Below are 20,254 nucleotides of genomic sequence, written 5' to 3' on the forward strand. Positions count from 1 at the left end.
AATCCTGTTGGCAACCCCCCCCCCCCCACACACACACACACAGTCATCAACAGAGAAGTCTCCAAAAGTCAATTACAGTCATGGAAGCACACAACATGGCATAATGGTTAAGGTCTTAACTTCACAGAGACAAGGTACAGAATTTCATTCTGACATCTGGTTATAGCCTAATATGAGACCACACACATTCTGACATACACACACATTCATACAAGCCTCTACAGACACAAATATGTACACCATATCCCCTCTCCGACATCTTTTCTGAAATTACCAGCACCATGACTGCTTCCAAAGGGTTGAATAGATATCTACCATCTTTTCATGGTGTTCAGTTTTTTCCAACTGTGAACATTTTCTGGGGCTGAGTGATTCTCTGAATCAGTTGTCAGAGTAAATTAGGAGCTGCTGACATTTCTAGGGAGATGACATGATTAATCAGCATTAGATTGTCCAAATACCCCCTCAATTACTACATTTGTGTATAGCTTTACCAGTGAGGTCACCTTTCTCATTGTGGTCCCCATAAATGGAACACTTCAGCCATAGGGCAGTTTAAGAATAGGTCTTTTGTTCAAGATTATGAGAGCTTTACCTTGCAACTATTTTTTCCTGTTCATTGAGTTTCTTTGAGTCTGACCACCTTCTATTGAGGCATTAAGCTTAAAGTTTCTGAAATTCTATCCACAGGACTTGAGCTCCAGTGTTGATCTTCATTGACTGGATCCCTTTCTAGCAAGTCTTCTATATTTAGCACAGAGCTACATTCACCCAGGGTCTTTAGTTCAAGACTCTGTGAGGTGTGAGATAGAAGCTTTACAGCAAAAGTGAAGAAAACAAGTGTTTTATTTAAATTCTGCTTAAATATTTTAAGTTGCACTTATACTGACCTATGGTGATCCTTTTTTGTAATTCTCTGCTATTTGTCTATTTATCTGTTTAAATTTTTTAGTTTGTTTTGGGACCTTAATCTTGTAGCTTCATTGTAGTTCTGTGAAGATTGTTTGTTGCAGTAAGATTTTGACATTGTTTATACATTATATTGCACTTCTATTTTCTTAAGTATTACATGCAAAAGGTGGCCCTTTTTGCATTTTGAACCCCAATTTGGACATTCTTATAGCTTCTTTCACAGTTGTGGTAGGACTGTGATCTTCTGCTGGATTTCAGTCTCAATTAGTTATTTATTACAATGTTACTTGTAAATGTCTGCATGATCTGTGGTAGGATTGTAGTAATGGCAGTATTGTGAATTCTGCTCCACAATTTGTGCCTCAGTATTTTTTATAGCTGTATACATCTGCATAAAGTTGCATAACAGTTCCTTTACTGTTTATCTTGCTTCTGTTTTTCCCCTGTTCTTTGAATCTGCCCCACCCCCACAGGCATTAAGTTAAAGTTTATGAAACTCTAACCACAGGACTGAGTTCCTATTTTAATTTTTCCCCCACCCTTCCACCCCTTTCTTGTTGTGGATTTAAAAGACTGTCTCTGGCTTCTGCCCTTTATGGAACTCTGACTTCCAATGTCTCTCTCTCCCATCTTTCATTGCTATTGTCTGTTGTCTAACCTATTTATGCACTTTCTTACCCATTCTTTTCCATATATCCATAATACTAAGTGCCCACCAAACAAATCAGTATTGCACTTGAGTAATCCTCCATTACTACAAATTGTCTCCTGCTCATTTTCTAAGAGCTCTCACCTGCTTGGCACTCTAGCCACACTCTGAGGGGGTCCTAAATTAATCCTGCTCCATTCTTGGCAGATTTATTGTATTGTTTTGCACTTCAGTTAACTCTTTAGGGTGTTGCTGCTTTATTTTTTTCTTTCTTTATTTATTTTTTATTTTGTCTTTAAACCATTCTAAATGTCCCTAATACTTGAAGTTGCTTTGTCAAGGTAGTTTAAGTTTTGGTGTTGCATTACACTCACAAGCAATCTTTCTTGGTGTTGTTACATCAAGAGGTTTGCAGTGCCCTGTACAGACACAAATACCCAGAAAGTAAACTTTACCTATAAAATTTACCTCAGAACCAAAACCTATAACTTAGTGTGGCTAAAACAAAGCCATTTTGCAGAGAAACTTAGAGCAGCTAGTTTGCCCATTAAACAGCACTGCTATCAAATCTTAACACAATCTAACCTAGTATGGTGCCAAACCCCAGAGACCACCCAAGGAGATCTCTGTATAACTCAGTCCATGACCTACAATTAGCCACCCAAATGCAGGTCTGGACAACATGAATATAAAATTTTCAAATGTCTCCATAGCCAGCTTGATACATGGGGTATCCTGAGACAACTTAGCAGTTGTCTCATGTAAATAGGCAACCATTTAGTCCTTGACAAAAAAGCAAACACAGTGTGAAAGATGCCCATGCAGAATTTGACTGGAGGCAAAAATCTTGCATACAAACAAGGTTGTCAATAATACACACTACATCCACCACACATAGTGTCCACCGCACACAAATAGACAGACATATGGTGAGGCAATGAAAAGCAACCTTCCCCAACTAGAAGACCTCCAAAGCCTATGAATGGTAATGATTATCCTCAGCAGTCTCTAAAGTGTACACCAAAAGCAATGCCAAACATACTCCTACACCTAGTGGCCCCCAACAGGAAAGCCCATAAGGCAAGCCACCACATTACCCAGAACTCTTTTATAGGGGACTCCATTATACGACACACAGATGCTCCAGTCCCCAGAGTGAACAAGGAGAAGATAATGGTTAGTTGCTTAGCTGGTGACAGGACTTGCCAAGTTGCACACACACTCAAGTCACTACACCACAGATACTAGTATGATTCTAATATAGTCCATGTGGACATTAATGACCTGAGGCCTACATCTCTGGACTATATGAAGAGAGACATTGTTGATCTCTGTGAATATGTGTGTCAAGCAGGTATGTGCCTTGGATTGAAAAGCATTCTACCATCACCAAGTATTAACAAAAGATGACTGACTTCAACAATTGACTTAGTTTCTGGTTAACATACTATGTTGGTTTGGAAAATATGGTTTTCACTTGTCTCCCCTTGGCATTTGAATATTTGCTAAACGTTTACCGACCCCCTTAAACACTTTTTTAGGCAATGCCAAATTGACAAACCTACTGACATAGCAAATTACCCCCCCCCCAAAGAAAAAAGCTAAAGGTGCTATTGGTCAGTGCAAGTAGCCTAAACAAAATACTCCACACCCTACAAGCTCTACTCAGTCTGGAGAATATAGACATCTGTGCCATTACTGAGACATGGTTTAAATCCACACACAGTACTCCAGCAGTGCAAGGCTTTAGTACCTTCCATACATTTAGGCTGTCAGCTGCACAAACAGATGTGGAGGAGTCTCCATCTATATTAGCAGCAAGCATAACTCTTTGTTGGATAAACAGGATGATGCCCTGGAATTTACCTGTGTGCAAATCACCATAGAAAAAGTCCCATAACATACCCTAGCAAGCTATAGGCTACCCATGTCCCTAAAATTGCATAGCTCATACCTAGATCTATTAAAAACAGTCACCATTAAACCAAATACCTTATTCTTGGGAGATTTTAGCTACCTCTCTATAGACTGGGAAACATACACTGCCTCATACTTGTAGGTATAATGATTCCTGGACTTTACTATCACAAATACCCTTGATTAGACAGTGTATACATCCAACAGTGGTTCAAACATACTGGACCTGGTATTCACCAATACGGGAGAGTGCTGCACCCCCCCTCCCAGTGTTATGTTCTCATTGGTGAAGTCAGACCACAAATATATCTCCTTCTAAATAAAAATCAACTCAGTAACCCCAGAAAACTCTGTAACAGTTAGGAACTATTCCAAAGAAAACTACACCTGATTAAGTGATTGTTTATCAAAATTCAATGGCACTCCCAAACCTGAGTAATTCTTCACAGAGACTCTTTGCAACCATGTAAATGGCTGAATAGAGGCCACTATACCTTCTAGAAATAAGCCCAAAACAAACTCTAAAAACAAATTACAATGGTGGACTCCTAACTTTAATAGGGTATACAACAAAAGGAAAAGGTCATGGCTAAAATCAGGAAGAGCAACTCCCATACTGTTAGGATCTCTCCAATTAAACTAAACAGGAAACTAAGAAGACTAATTAAGTCCAACAAGGCCAATTACAAGGTCAAGTTAGCCTCACTGACTAAAGCAACCACAAGGCCTTCTACTTTTCTGTCCAAAACCCTAAAGGCAGTACACATCGGTGTGCTAAACTGGTGGTAAACGGGGCCAACTTCACTGAACAGAGTGACATGGTGAATTTGCTGGCTGACAAATTCAGCTCAGACTTTACCCACCTGCCTCCCTCCATGAAATAGTTACTAGCTTAAGCCCACAATGGGTAGGTCCTAGCAGCACTTGATAAGGCCAAAAACACAACCTCAGTGGACTCCCAACAATATCCAGGGATGCCTTCTAAATAGCTGGAAACATGATCTATCAGGACCACCTGAGTCATTTTTTCAACTATAGCTTCAAAACAGGCTTTGTATCACAAGAATGGAGGACTGAAATAGTTATCCCACTTCACAAGGTTGGACCATCATCTGACACCCCAAAACTGCATACCTATTAATCGAAATAGTCTAATATGCAAAGCCATGTAATGAATTATCATGGAAATGATAAAAAAGACAAAGGCAACCTTCAGGCATTGGACCCAACACAGCTTGTCATTGTCAAGAAAGTTCTTATGAAGTTCTTTATGCAGTCTGATGAAAGCTCTTGACTTGTTTACTTGTTTGTAATAAAATCCTATCTTAATTTATTGTGCTATCCTACTATTGTGGTGTTGGCCACAGATGGTTTTATCTTCAAGGGCAGCAGCTGGCTTTTGGATTTAGGAGTTTTTTAGCTCTACCCACACCTTACTTCAATGTTTGGCATTATCAAAAAAGTAGCACAGTCATCAAACAGCGTATGTGTAAGATTATATAGAAATAAGTGGTGTACTAATCAGTTCACTGAGAGAGTAGCTGATGCATGGAATAGACTACAAAATTACATTAAAGCAAGCACCAGTTTAAATATTTTTAAAAACCTGGACACTTGTTATGGGAATAACTGTTTTGGTATATTGGCAGACTAGAACGGCATTATTGCCTGCGCCAGAAATATTTGTGTGTATTTATGTATGTATATCCTACAATCATACCTCTCAATTGTCCAGATTTTTCCAGAATGCCTAGATTTTTTACTTATTTTTTTGGTCCGTTCTTCATAAAATTTGTGGTTTTCTGGTTTCTCACTGTGGATTGAAGTAATTAAATAATGACATGCATTTGAGTTTCAGACTTCATATCCTTCAGGAAATGCTAACACAAACCATGTTATTCTAGCAACTTTCTAAGCTTATAAGAGTAATGTTTAAAATATGTCCATATATTTAGGCTTTTGTCCCCCATTATTTTAAGCTTTGTCACAATTTCTTGAACTAAGAGTTTGAGAGATATGCCTATAATCTTGCTTTTTTGTATTTTTATGTATATCACAAACCTCAGAATCATTAGACCCTCTTCAAATTCTAAATATAGTACAAGACACAGCCACAAAAACATAACAGATTAGACAGTATACATACTTAAAAAACTGGCAAACAAAAGGGCTAGCAGACAAAACTCCTTCCAAAACAATGACTCAAAACTTTCCAGTAACTCAGCTTCACAGGAGAAATAACATTCCATTTGTGGAAAAAGACTGAAAAAAAAAGAACCAGAAAAACTAGACAAAATAAGTGCAATAGATAAGGTGAAAGGATCCTCTCCATGGGTACCAGAATTGTGATGTCACCCAATGAAAAACAACCAGATTGGGTCAGAATATATACAGGACTTGAAGCAATCTAACAAAGTAGTCCAAAGGAAATGACATATAACAACATCAATTGGTTATGCAATAGCAGAACTAAATGGTACAACAGTATTTAAAAATTAAACTGCAAGTCAAGAAATTATCTGCTTGAATTTCATCATGAGAGTGTAGAAACATCACAGCATTCTCCATATCTAAGGTCTCATGTGGTATAAAAGATTAATATCTAGAATAATGTTATCAGCTGAAATAATTCAAAGCATATTATAGCTAGTATTACAAAGAATCTCAAATATTAAAACCTACATCTTAATTCATAGGAGGACAAAATAATAGCATGACACTTATCCAAAAAGTGTTTGACGGACTGCTTCAGAGTACTTAAAACTCAAACTAGACAAACTGTAAGCAAGGCAAGCCTGGTATAAAATTTTATGGGTTTATGTTTTCAATCAAAGGCGAGTTTTCTGATCCCAACAAAGTAGAAACTTCAAAAGATTTAAGACTGCCAGCACTGAAGAAGTCTGATGTTTACTTGAAATGGTGAACTGTATCCACACTGTATTAAAAATTTCAGTACAATAGCAAACACATTTGAAGCTGCTGAAAGGTTAAGTACAAAGAACCTTTTATCATAAAAATCATTTCCAAGGTAGAGTAACTTTGTTTATGATAGCCTCTGATTTCTGTAAATGCAATTTTCTCATTGTTTTTTTATTAACTAAGATTTTTTTCAAAGGTTATACATTTTTTAGCACAGTCAGAATTCTTTTACTGTGCTTTCTAGTGTACTTTCTATCTATATTAATTTGCATATTGTTTCTTGACAATGTGTTTGTGGAAAGATATGCCTTGTTTTTGAAGAAGTGGTTGTGTTACTATCCTTTAGTACTGTAGCTGAAAAGCCATTTCACACAGCATTCAATAACAATAAAGTTTACTTCTGATTTTTTGCATTTCTTTTTTTATTATTATTATTATTTTTTTTTATCATTTTTAGGTGTATTGCTTTTTAAAGAGTCCTTGAACTTCCAAAGCATCTTATACATATGAATGAAGTGAACCAGAGTTCTCTTGTCAACTGCCTATTTCTTTTCAATGTGAATTATTACACAGCACCTTGATGGGAATCAAAATGTGTTATTAAGTGGCCTAAAATATCTAGGTAACCACACCAAATAATATAACTGGCAGTGATGTAAGTGAAGGCTGAAAATAACATTTTTAATATTTATTACAAGTTCTAAATTTGATAGAAGGGAAATCCAGGTCTCTGGCAGCTGCCTATTTCCTTTCCCTGGGTGTTAGTACAGTGTGGTTTGGTAAAAATGCAACTAAGCAGTCACAGAAATAATATGTGAACCAAAGATGTAACAGAAGCCTGAAAATGTATATATAAGTGTATATAATATATATATATATATATATATATATATATATATATATATATATATAAAATTGATTATGTTTATGCAGTTTATCAAGTTTTGTTTATAATTATTTTATAAAAACAAAAATCTGTGTGTCAGAAGAAACCATAATCTGAATCTATACTTTACTATTCCTGCTTTACTTACAAATGCAGAAAAAACAGTCTTTCTGTTTCATGAACCATTGTTTTCTGCTTTCTTATAATGCAAACAGAAGAATGAACTAGTGCAGTAGATCCTTTGTGTTATGATGGATCATTGCTATTTACTTAGTTATATGATTTTACTGAAATATAAAAAATAAATAAAACAGTTGTGGTACAATTGTTATGCATGAAAAAGTACCTTTTGCCCATATATGTATATTAGATGAGCAAACACTCAATGTGAGCTAACATTTTTTACTGCTGCAAAGAAAACTGAGCACTCATATGAGTGAATGCTTTCTTTAATGGCATTTTTTTTTCTGGCAGCCTTTTGTATAAGATCATGGTACATCAGGGTCAGGGAGTTTGCCCTTACTGCACTGCTGTGTGATCTTGACGTTAGTATATATAATTAGCAGGAGGCGTGGGGTGCCCGCGGGGCTTGCCTCCCTACCGAATAATTTGACTTGCTCTTAAATTATTGCTGTATTGTCATTCACTGTTTTCAGTATTTAACATTTCATGAAACAATCATAAATATAAAATCTCAAACTATGATGGTCACCTTATGGAATGTAGATACATAATCGAAATGTAGAAACATTGACACTGTATTGAGCCATTCCTACATTTTGAAACATGCAATCCCTGAAAACAAACTATACTGAAAACAAAAGCCTACAAAAGAATAACACTTTCCTGTAGTGATCTTACAACGTAAAAAAACAACAACAATCACTAACAGAGCGAATAATGATCCATGTATTTTCTCTGAATGCTTAGGTTTTATTTTAGGCTGTATGTTAGAGGACAGTGTTTCAAATCTGATGTTTTCCGTCATAATAGTACTAAGCAGAGGAAGAATGCACTGATACCATGAGCAGGAAAAAGTTGTTTATTCATAAGGATTTTGCATGTCAGCATTGTGCATATGATTGCTGTTACTACTTATAGGTGTTTTACTGCTAATCTGGTAATTCTGTAATCTTTCTCATAAGTAGAATAAAGTACTGTTCACCTAACTGCTCTAAGAAAGGACACTTTTATGAAGGCAGCTAATACAGATTCACCAATAATATTCAACAAGACCAATTCTGGATTCAGACAATGAAATGAGATTACCAGCCAAGTGAAAACAGTGTAGTTTGTGCAGCTCAATTCACAGCTGATCAGTCTATATGAGTCCATTGGATACAAGCCTGGTCAAGGGTGACGATGAATGCTGCCATCAGTATTGTCTTCATTCCTCTCAACTGTACAGATTTTTGCAGAATGTCCAGACCTTTGCTTCATGTTTTTGGTCCATTTTTCATAAAATTGTGGTTTTCTGTCAAATTAATGGCAAATAATTAATGACTGAGGTCATAAAACAATGACAGACATATGAGTTTCAGACTTCATACCCTTCAGAAAATTCATGCCAATACAGAAAACCTGTTATTCTATCAACTTTCTAAGTTTATAAGAGCAATATTTAAAATTTGTCCCTATTTTGGGCCTTTGTCCCACTTTTATGTATGGCTTTGTAAAGATTTCTTGCTCTAAGAGGTTGAGAGGTATGATTTTCTTACAAGCACTCAGCAGTGTGTAGGAGATCCACTATTCTGGAAAAAATCACACCGATTTCACCTAAGTCCTGTGATCATAATTACTATGTTTGTATTAATAAGGCATTTATTTATTTACTTAACCTCCTTACTTACATGTTTAGTTTTGGTGATAGATTTGCCCTATGTATTTTTAAATAAATTGCTTTGATTGTGTAGCAGTGCAGTCCTTATGCAACACTGAAGAAGTAATACTGAACTGCATTCTATATTTTAAAAGAAAGAAAAAAAAACAAGTGTTGCACAGTCTACCATGAAATGATAGGTCTTTCACTGTACTTTATGAGACATCCAACAAATTCTGGTATTGGGATTAGTCACTGTCTTGTATCACACAGCTCATGTTGTTTGCTGTATTTTTCAACATTTTTGATTTCCTTTACGGATGTCAGTGCATCAGAGACACTTTCCATATGTTTGACCATAATGTATAAAAACTCATGAGTGTGTCATCAATGTATGCATTTTTTCTTGCATCAACTTTTTTCCATATCTTGCATGATGTTGGAGTGGTGTCTACTGCTGAAAGTACTCTTATAGAGTCAGAAAACATCTTATCATCAGTACTACAAGCCTTGGTGTTGTGTGTAGTCTGAAAGCATTGGACTGTGATGACATCAAGTCTCTGAATGTCTATAGTACTGCAGCAAATTACTTTGACCACCATTGCAATGGGGATTTCTATGCAACTAGACATTGAAACTGGCTCTTCAAGAAATCATCAGGTAAATGTTATTTTCCTTTCATTGTACATAGGTATACTGTGTAACGAGTATTCATTTGCCATGTACTCTACTTCATACATTGTGTTAATCACAATCATCTTAAACTTAACAAGAATCATAACCTTTCATTCTTATTTGAAGATGTAGTCTAGCAATATATAGCAATATTAGATAAATACATTTTCATGATATTATTAAATCAGTTATGACATGAAGTATTGTTACTATACAAATGCTTAAATGTAACTTATTTTAAAGATGTTAATTTTTATTGAGTAAACTAGTCATGCGCAATGATACTGGATGCAGTAATTAAAAAGACAATGGAAGAATGATCTAAATATTAAAAGTCTAGAATATGTAGTAAGAGGGCACACTTGGTAATAAAGCATTTGCACATGTATACTAGAAGCAGAGATATTGATAATCATATCATAAAGGCAAAGTGTTTGTTCATTCCTAACTGTGTATGTGAAGTTCATAACAACCTCAAAAAATACCTTTCATTTTTCTAAAAGTTCATGTACACATCATTTTCTGGACAATTGGAGCTTTTCTTCTTACTTACTTGTTAGGCATATATAACAATGATGTGATATATTAACAATTTAAAAATAATTGATGCAAGTTATTGCAAGTGTTATATGACAGCAATAAATAAATGACAACATTGTGTAGTTCTTATAAACAGGTGTCCTTAAGTGATAACATTTGAGACTTTGAGTAAATTGAAATTAGCAAATAAGAGTTGTCTGGTGATTGTTGGAAGGAGGCGTTTAATAATCAAGGAGAAAAAGTTTATTTCTACTTACAGCAATGTTTTTGCTCTTCATAAACTTGTCATATCAATATTTTCTTAACTAAGTATTTTTTCATCTCAGGGTACTAGTTCAACTGTTTTATCATGCGATATTGTCAGCTCAGTTTACTTTACTATAATGTCAGACCAATTCAGAAGTGTAGAATGTTTTTCAAAGAATGCAAGGAAAAGTAATAACCAATCTTTCTACTTCTAATTACCGTGAGTCATGCCTACAAAATGTCAGAGGCAATAGTGACATGTCCTCCTCTACTTTGAGATATTCCTACTGATCTGCATTCAATCAGATATTAGTTCTCTAAGCATGACACAGGGTGATGACATTTTTTGCATCAAAAAGGGTTCATTACTTTCATAACAGTATGCAGACATAGAATGTATGAGCTGACATGCTAATTGTTATGTTAAATAATTAGTTGTTGTCAAAATATAAATTAGAAATGTTGTTGTCTTCTTTCGGCTTTTTCCCGGTTAGGGGTCGCCACAGTGGAACTCCGGTTCGCTAATGATTGGTAGTTGATTTTTATGTGCCGAGTTACCAGCCCTGGTGCACAACCTTCAATGAAGGTACGCCCATTCATGGATGTCTCCACTCAGAAGACGCTCTAGCTGAGAATCGAATCGGACAGCGTCTTACTGTGAGGCGACAACGCTACTGCAGCAGTACCACCACCGCAGCACTATAAATTAGAAATGTAAGAAGCAAAAAAAATATCTTATTTCTGACACACAGGTTGTTGATCTCAGCTTTTCATTTCAGTGAAAAAACTAACAATGAGCAAGAGAACTGCTCCTTCAGGTTGCAAATCTCAGCTTTTCCCTTCTTTGCAATGCAGAGCATAAGTAGAGTGTTTTCAGTCTAAGAAGTTGTGGTAATAAGCCCTTCATCAAAAAAGTCAAAACACCAGTAGCCTATGCTTCCATTATGAGTGGATGAAACTGAATGCATCAGGGATCTAAATCTGTGAACTGCATTTGCTGATTTTTTTTTTTTTTTTGCAAGGGAGCAAGTGCCCCTGTACCCCCATGTGGTAGGGGGAAGCACTCCACAACATCAAGCTTATATACCAACTTCACAGTCACACCAACTCAAAAAAGGGGGATATTCCTCCAAAAGAACATCACTGACAGCAGTGCTTACTGACAAGTGTTTTCCTATTAAGGGGCTCCAATCACTGGTGGGTTGAAGCTCCAGAAACTGTAGCTCAAGAGCTCAATCTTTATCCACAAGTAGGGTAGCCATACCTTATGCTAAAATATTTTGATACATACTTGTGGAGTACTTGGCATTAAACGTTTCATTAGAAGTAAGTGTTCAAACTTAGTGAAAAAAACTTAACAATGTGTCCTATTCCTAAATATAAAGAAAAACACAGGGTGAACATTACTTGCACACCTTACCTTTGTAATTGTACATAGTGATATGATGACAGTGAGGATTTCTTCAATATGATTTTTTATTTCACATTAGTAAATTCATGTATGACTAGTGCCTTTTTTCTGAGCGTAAGTATTATTCAAATTATGCTGCATTAGTAGAAAGGTATTAATTTCCTACAAAAATAATATACCACATACTATGAATTAAATTGTACGAATATAATTATAAGAACAGTAATTATTGTGTTTCATTGGTAGACAACCATATTAGAAGACAATACTTAGTAATACATTCTTTGTTCAATACAGTTCCAGCTTGACCAGAACATTTTTTTTTCTTTGAGAAAAGCAATTCCATCTTACAGTACTGGATTTTAAGACCTGATAAGAGTTCATGAACCTCCATTTACTGCCTCAAAGTACAAGTGCTAGTGCAAGGTTTCACTCCGGACTAACTACAGAAGCCAGGTCAACTCATAAAAGGCATGGACACTGCTAAAGGAACTGTAGTAACCCATTCACTGACATTACATTCAAAAAGTCTTTAAACACATGTGTACTAATAATGGGTCAAATCTAAATTTATAAAAAAAAACTTTATTGAAATGCCTAAATGTCTTAAAATGTGATTATTAAGGTCAGATATCATTTTTAAAAAGGACTGACATTTTGAAGAATTTTTTTTACACTAATTCCAGATGTTTTGTGATCGGCTTAACAAAACACTCTGAAGACATTTCATGTATCTTAAATTGATTACATAAAATAAAATGTGAATAAAATGTGAAAACAGCACCCCCATGGTTCTGTTTCTAGCAGGATTGCTGAGTGTGTTATATAAGAGTGATTTGGAGACCACTGTGGTACTGCAGCACTAAGAAGGCTCCTGCTTATAGTGCCACAGGGATTGTGCTAGGCAAATTTACACATGAAAAATGTGGCATCTCTGGTAATTACTAATGCATCTTAATCATGTACCCTTTCCTGGAACTTTCACTAGGAATGAGATAACACACCTGAGTGGTTCAAAGCAAAGTTCTGTAATACTATTGGGGGAGTGAAATGATAAAAATGTACACTGTCATTTGCCAGCTCCTTCCATAAAGTCTGAAATATGGATTTCTTTGTTCATCATCACAAACTGGTCCATCAGTCTTGAAAAATGAATTAAGGGAGACTCCTCTAGGCTTTTGAATATTAGCTAAAACACAGTCCTCACCCATAGTGCTTTTTTTGGGCAATACCAAACTGAAAATATTTGTGTCATAGTAATCAAAACCAAGAAAATCTAAAGGTATTACAGCTCAATGCTAGGAGCCTAAGCAAGAAACTCCACTCCCTACAAGCTCTACTCACTCTGGAGAATGCTGGTGTCTGTGCAGAGACTGAGACATGGTTTAAAACCACAAAGAGCACTCCAACAGTGCATAGCTATAATGCCATTCACACAATTAGACCAGTTACTACACACACAGGGACTAAAGGTGAAGGTGTAGCAATTTATATCAAAAATAAATATACCTCAAGGCTAGTTGAAAAGGACAATGCACTTGAGATTCTTCATGATCAAATTATCATAGACAAAATCTCATACCATGTCCTTGCAAACTATAGGTCCCCCTGTATGACTCAGGAAACCCATAACACACACACACACACATACACACACACACACACACACACACACACACACACACACACACACACACACTCATGCTAACTGGAAACACTCACCAATCAACCTAATAACATATTCATGGGTGACTTCAATTATTCCACTATTAAATGGGAATCATATATAACACCAAATGTGCAGGTACAGGGATTCCTTGATTTTGTGAACAAAAACTGCACCAAATTTTCAATACGCCAACCAGAGGCACAATCATACTAGAGCTGGTCTTCACTAATATGGGAGAGTGCTGCACACCTACATGTGTAATGTCCTCTATGGTGGAACAAAACAGGCTCCATTCAAGTAAAAATAATACTTAGAACCCTAGCTAACCCTGGAATGTTCAGGAACTACTCTGTGGCTAACTTCTTACTATTAAGTGACAACCTGACAAAATTTCAAACCACTCTAAACCCCTGAGAACACTGCTGCATACTTGGAACTGTTCACAGAAACCCTATACAAGCATGTTAATAGCTGTATAGAGGCAGCTTCACCCACCAGGAAGAAGTACAGAACTAACCCAGAAAACAAGCCACCCTGGTGGAATTGCAACATCAATAGGCTGTATAACAGATGAAAGAAAATCATGGCAAAAATTAAAAGGTACAGCACCCAGCAGTATACAAGCTCTCTCACCAAACTAAACAAACAACTCAGAGGACAAAAAAAGTCTACCTAAGCCAAATTTTAGGTACGTTTGGCCTCCCAGGCCAAGGACAACCACAAGGTATTCTTTAGCTATGTCCACAACTTCAAAGGCAATGCACAATTGTGTGCAGAGCTCATTGTTAATAGAGTCACCTATTCTGAGCCAGAAGATATAGCAAACCAACTGGCAGATAAATTCAGGTTTAACTCTACCCCTCATTCCCCTACAGCTTCCCTCAGAAAATACCACCGAATATAATTCCCTCTACTAACACTAGGGAACAGGTCCTCAGCTGATGCGTTATCTAAGTCCAAGAACACTGCATTGATAGGCCCTGACAATACCCCAGGTTGCCGTCTAAATAGCATGACCTACCATGCCCCCTGAAATCACTATTTAACTATATCATCCAAACAGATTTCATGTCTCATGAATGGAGAATAGCAACCTTTATTTTTCTGCACAATGTTGGGACACCTACAGACCATGAAAACTAGAGACCCATAAATCTCACTAGTCTCATATGCAAAGTCATGGAAAAAATTATCATGGAAATGATGAATAATGAAATAGGAAACCTCTAGATATTGGACCCAACCCAGTTTGGTTTCATCAGGGGCAGCTAGCTCATGCCTATTCAACCTGGTGGGATTCAGTAAAGCAATGGATGAGGTCAAAATGTTTCACACTACCTACCTTGACTTGACCAAGCATTTGAAACAATACTTCACTCAAGCATTGTTGACAAACTCAAGAGATTAGGTATAAATCCTTATGTCACCCAGTTGATAGCCAGCTGGTTGACTGCAGAACCCAGGATGTTAGAACTGGGGAGTCTACCTCCAGAAAGAGGCCAGTCACCCATGGAATCTCTCAGGGACCGGTCCTGGGACCTCTTTTTTGGCATCTACTTCAGTGAAGTCAGGGACAGCATTAAGAGACCCTTGATGACCAAATTTGCTGATGTTTGTAAATTAGGCGCCATCATAGAATCCATATAACCATTGTCAGAGCCATGGACTAAAACTAAATTGCAAGAAAGTCATAATAGTATGTTTTGTGAAGAGACACACCCTTGATAACTATATTCATTGACAATGCACCTCTAATATCAACCCAGTAGTCAGGGATTTGAGGATAAACATAGACAGTACTGTAGCCTTTGACCATTATGTGTCTATTGTAGAGAGGAAATCATTCTATGTTGCGCAACTTATAAAACAAACATATGGCATCTAGGTTAAATGAGGTCATTGCTCCACTGTATTCAGCATTCATCAGACCTATCACTGAGTACATTGCCTCCTTTGGTACATACCTAACCAGGCACATCTAACAATTAGAACATCCACAGAGGTTCCTCACTAAAAGAATACAAGGTGTAAATGGCATGTCCTATGAAGACTGCCTTCATGTATTCTGTTTCCTATAGGCCATTGAGGAAAGATATATGCCTGGCATACAAGGCACAGCCAGACCCCACTCAGATGGACCTCCTGCATACCCACAAAACAAACAGCATCAGTATTACCAATTGTAAAAACATATACATTGCCTGTGATATAAATAGGACCTGTTGAAGAGACAGGTATGTATCCCAGAGACTATCCCTTCTCTGGAACAGGCTTCCCATCCTTCTGATGCAGATTTCCTCCCTACCCCAACTGAAGTGCAGCTTGGACAATTGGTTGGGGAATGGGAAATTCAGCCCTGGTTTTGCACCTATGTCTCTAATGTAAGACGGCAGCCTGTAAATGTTTCATCTCCCAGGGTACCAGAACTTGTCATAGATTTGGGATGCATGGCTAGACTTAATATGTCCCAGTGGTTATTAGCCTAATGCACATCTATGAATCCACACAAACACACACACACACACACACACACACACACACACACACACACACACACACACACACACACACACACACACACACACACACACACACACACACACACACACACACACACACACACACACACACACACACACACACACACACCTGCAGTGTTTAGGAAGTCAAGGGCAAAACATAATGTATCTGGAGACTGTAAAAGGTACTAGTGGCTTGCACACAAATACTTAGTTGTGTTAAAAATATGTATTTAAATGTTGATCAAGGGTTTTTAGTATTAAATATGCTGAGACATTTCCCAAAAAGAAATGGTTTAGGAGATGGAGAAAGGAACTTCTATGCACCAGTTTTTTAAGTATTTAAGATCAATGGTAGGAAACGAAACAATAAAGCATTGCAGTGCTGCTAAAGTAAAAAAAAATAAGGAAGGGATTAACACTGATCTTCTTATGGCAGAATGTGATCAGAACCATTTGTACAGCAGGCTTGGATATGGCAATGACCATAAAATTCTTCCAGTGTGCATACTTTATCAGTGCAGTATACCAACCCTCCCAAAATTCTTTACATTATGATTTGAAAATGTATATCTAGTAGGCACCCATGCTATATAAGTGAAGGTGAATACATCCTATGGCATGCAGTGTAGAACATTTTTTTGGATAATTGCATTTGTAAGTTAGATTAACGGGATTTTTTTTTCTCTCAGCCATTGAATTGCAAATTTAATAAATAATGGGCTGCATTCATTATGGTACTGTGACGTGCACCCAGCAATATACACATTGGATACCTTTTTGCTATTCTGCAAGCACCCTTACATGGTGCTGCACAGTTTTCCTACATGAAGACATGGAGCACCATGAAGGGCTGGCCTTGCTGTCATGCTGAATGCTACTGAGACATTCTGGGGAGAGAGGCATATGCTAATTAGCCATGTGCTGTCTTCCTAGAACCAACTCCAGGAAAATATCTATACAGCTAAGTGATTCTAGAAATTGCTTGACACATCGTGATAGTGAACACATGGTGGGGGGGGGGGCACTAGACACCAGAGATTTCTTTTAAAGTGCTAGAATGGCACCAACAGCAAACTGGGGATTGGAGAATGGGGGATACACTATACCACAGGGATACATCTGCAAAGTGCTGTATTGGAAACAGCATTACTATGGGGACTAGGGGTGAGGGGGTCACACTAGACCATTCCTTCTTACTTTACTTGCTATGATGGCACCAATATTGCAAAGCAGATCGGAGTAGGGAGAACCACTGAACACTAGGGAATATTTTAAGTGCCATTATGGCACCAACATTACTACATGGATTGGGGGTGGGGTGGTAGGACCACTGGACAGAAGGGAATGCTCTAAGGGCTGAAATGGCACTGATATTACTACAGACACCAGGGTGTAGGAGATATATAAAACACTAGAGAATGCTCTATAAAGTATCCTAAGGCATAAAACAGCACAATGAGCACTGGGGAGTGGATCACCAGACACACTCTTAAGTGCCATATAGGCACCCACAATAGTATGGGGATCAGGGGTGGGGGAAAGGCTGGTCACCATGGATAAAGTGAACTGCCATAATGGCACATACTTCATAAGGGTGATAGGGGATGGGGGGACCACTAGACCATCAAGGATGACTCTTTATGCAGTAACAGCACCAACATTTTAACAGAGATTGAGGTGGTGGGGTTACATTAGATTTCCAGGGTCTAATATATATGTGACGGAGTGACACTTAAGTATTCAGTAGTTGTGGGGAACCATGGGAGGGTAGGGACATGTACAGGGACTGTGGTGTGAATATATTTTTGTGTTTGTGTATGTGTGTGTGTTTGTGTGTGTGTGTGTGTGTGTGTGTGTGTGTGTGTGTGTGTGTGTGTGTGTGTGTGTGTGTGTATCAGAGAGTGACTGGAGGGGAATTCCGCTGCCTACATGAGCAGCTGGTTATTATCGTGACTTGCAAATCAGCCATGCACATCACAGTAGGAACCGCAAATCAAGAAACATGCAAATTAGTCAATAATGAGGTCTTAACTCACCACAGCTAGCATGTTTCTGAATCACAATTGAGCACATCACACTGGAAAGGCAGGCTCATGCTAAGAATATTAATAAATTCCTGGGAATGTTTTGCCTATTGCAGGTATGTATCCCCTGCAACTTTAGCATACACTTTGTAGCATATCTTTTGGAGGCATCATAGGCAATTACTGAAAAGAAGAAAGATGGTGCTGAAGTGTCTAGTGTCACAAATCAGCATCAGACAGCTATCAAGATTTTTGTAGATTTTAGGAGCCTCGTTAGAATTCCATCTTTTGTCTGATTAGTAGTGCACAGAGGTTTGCATGAATTACAGAGATACATTACAAAATTAAGATCTGATGATAACTCAGGTCCAAGAAGTCTAACCAAACAGTTACACAACTGTAACTAAAAACTGTTGCACATTAAAAAGGGTTTCCATTCTAACATTATGCATCAAGAGCAAAAATACTTAAGCCAGTTTTATCTTCTATCATGACCTGCTTTTCATTTGGCTTTTGTAGGGCATGAATCAATTTGTATGGTGCTCCAGACATATTTTCCATAGTCATTGCAAATCATTGTAAATACCCCCTTAAACCTTCCCTGAAAAATGAGTAATAACTCAATGTCCTATAGTGTGAGGCAATAAAATTCAGTTAGTTGTCATAAATGGTGGCAAAACAGAAGCAGAGGTGGGTCATTATAGTCTAGAATAAATACACACAGATAGACATTATGGAATTAGATTACACTGCCTTTTCTCTTACTTGTGTATGGCATTTAAATAGTTAAGCAAATATTAGGAGCCTCGTCTTTAATGGATTATGTGCTCTGTTGCCTCTGCCTGATCCTTGAGACATATATTTTCTATATGAAGCAATTATAAGTGTTGAAGGAGATAGTAAAATACTTTTAACAATGATTCTTCTAAACATCAATATTACCATTAAAGCATGCTGTTAAACTAAGAAGCTGTACTTGCTATCTATAAATATAATTCATGCACAAAGATGTTTACTTGTATACAGAAGATAAGGGATAAAATGCCTCTGATTTGTGGGGGAGTATACTCTTGCAATAAAGACAAGACAAACCATTTAGTGAGTAGGCTGCTTCTTGTATTGTTAGAATGACATTTACAGTTTTGAGTTTTTTGATTGTTAACATTCTGATTTTAAAAATAATGGGAGGAAAAATGTGTAAGAGTCTCAAGTAAAGCTGCCATAATTTTTGACTTCACAGCAAGAAAACATGCTAGTGTTACAGTGGAGCATGAAAATGCATTTACTTCATCACAAAACAAAAAGAAATGCGCACATCTATTGTAATACAGGTGCTTTCAAAGTTAGAAAATTACAGTTTGACATGCAATTTTCAAGAAAAAATTCTATGCTTCATATCAAAAGCAGTGAAAAATATATATGATGTCACTACACTGAACTGTACTTCTCTTAAGTTTTGTTAAGAAAAGACAATGGCCTTGAATGGCTCCTTCTATTTCTTTTCCCTTTGTGGGATACCAAACACACACACACACACATACACACACACACACACACACACACACACACACACACACACACACACACACACACACACACACACATATACACACACACACACACACACACACACACACACACACACACACATACACACACACAAACAAAACCATCAGGTAGCCACAAAATTATACTGACAAAAAGACAAAAGGCACAACAAGTATAAAGGAGACTTAAGTCTGGCTACAAGGACTCTCACTGTGATATTTCAGTATAGCCTTGAGGTAGTTCTCACAGTTCCTGCAGCAAAATAAAATGATAAGAACCTAGATTTTTTTAATACCTGTGTTGATTCACAGACTGTTATCTGCACCATTTACTGTATTTATCAACTGGTTAATCATTACAGCAAATTGTAAACGGGCTTTCAAATTTTGCTTTGTATGCAAGCTGCTTTCATAATACAAGTAAATACTGTGGGATAAAACTATGTTTACTAAGTGTCTATACTGTAAAATGAGTGACAGTTGAAAACAGAACAAACAGGCACTGCAAACAGGTGCAT

This window comes from Protopterus annectens, chromosome 11.part0, assembly GCF_019279795.1.
Source record: "Protopterus annectens isolate FY-2018-M chromosome 11.part0, PAN1.0, whole genome shotgun sequence".
Taxonomy (NCBI): Eukaryota; Metazoa; Chordata; order Ceratodontiformes; family Protopteridae; genus Protopterus; species Protopterus annectens.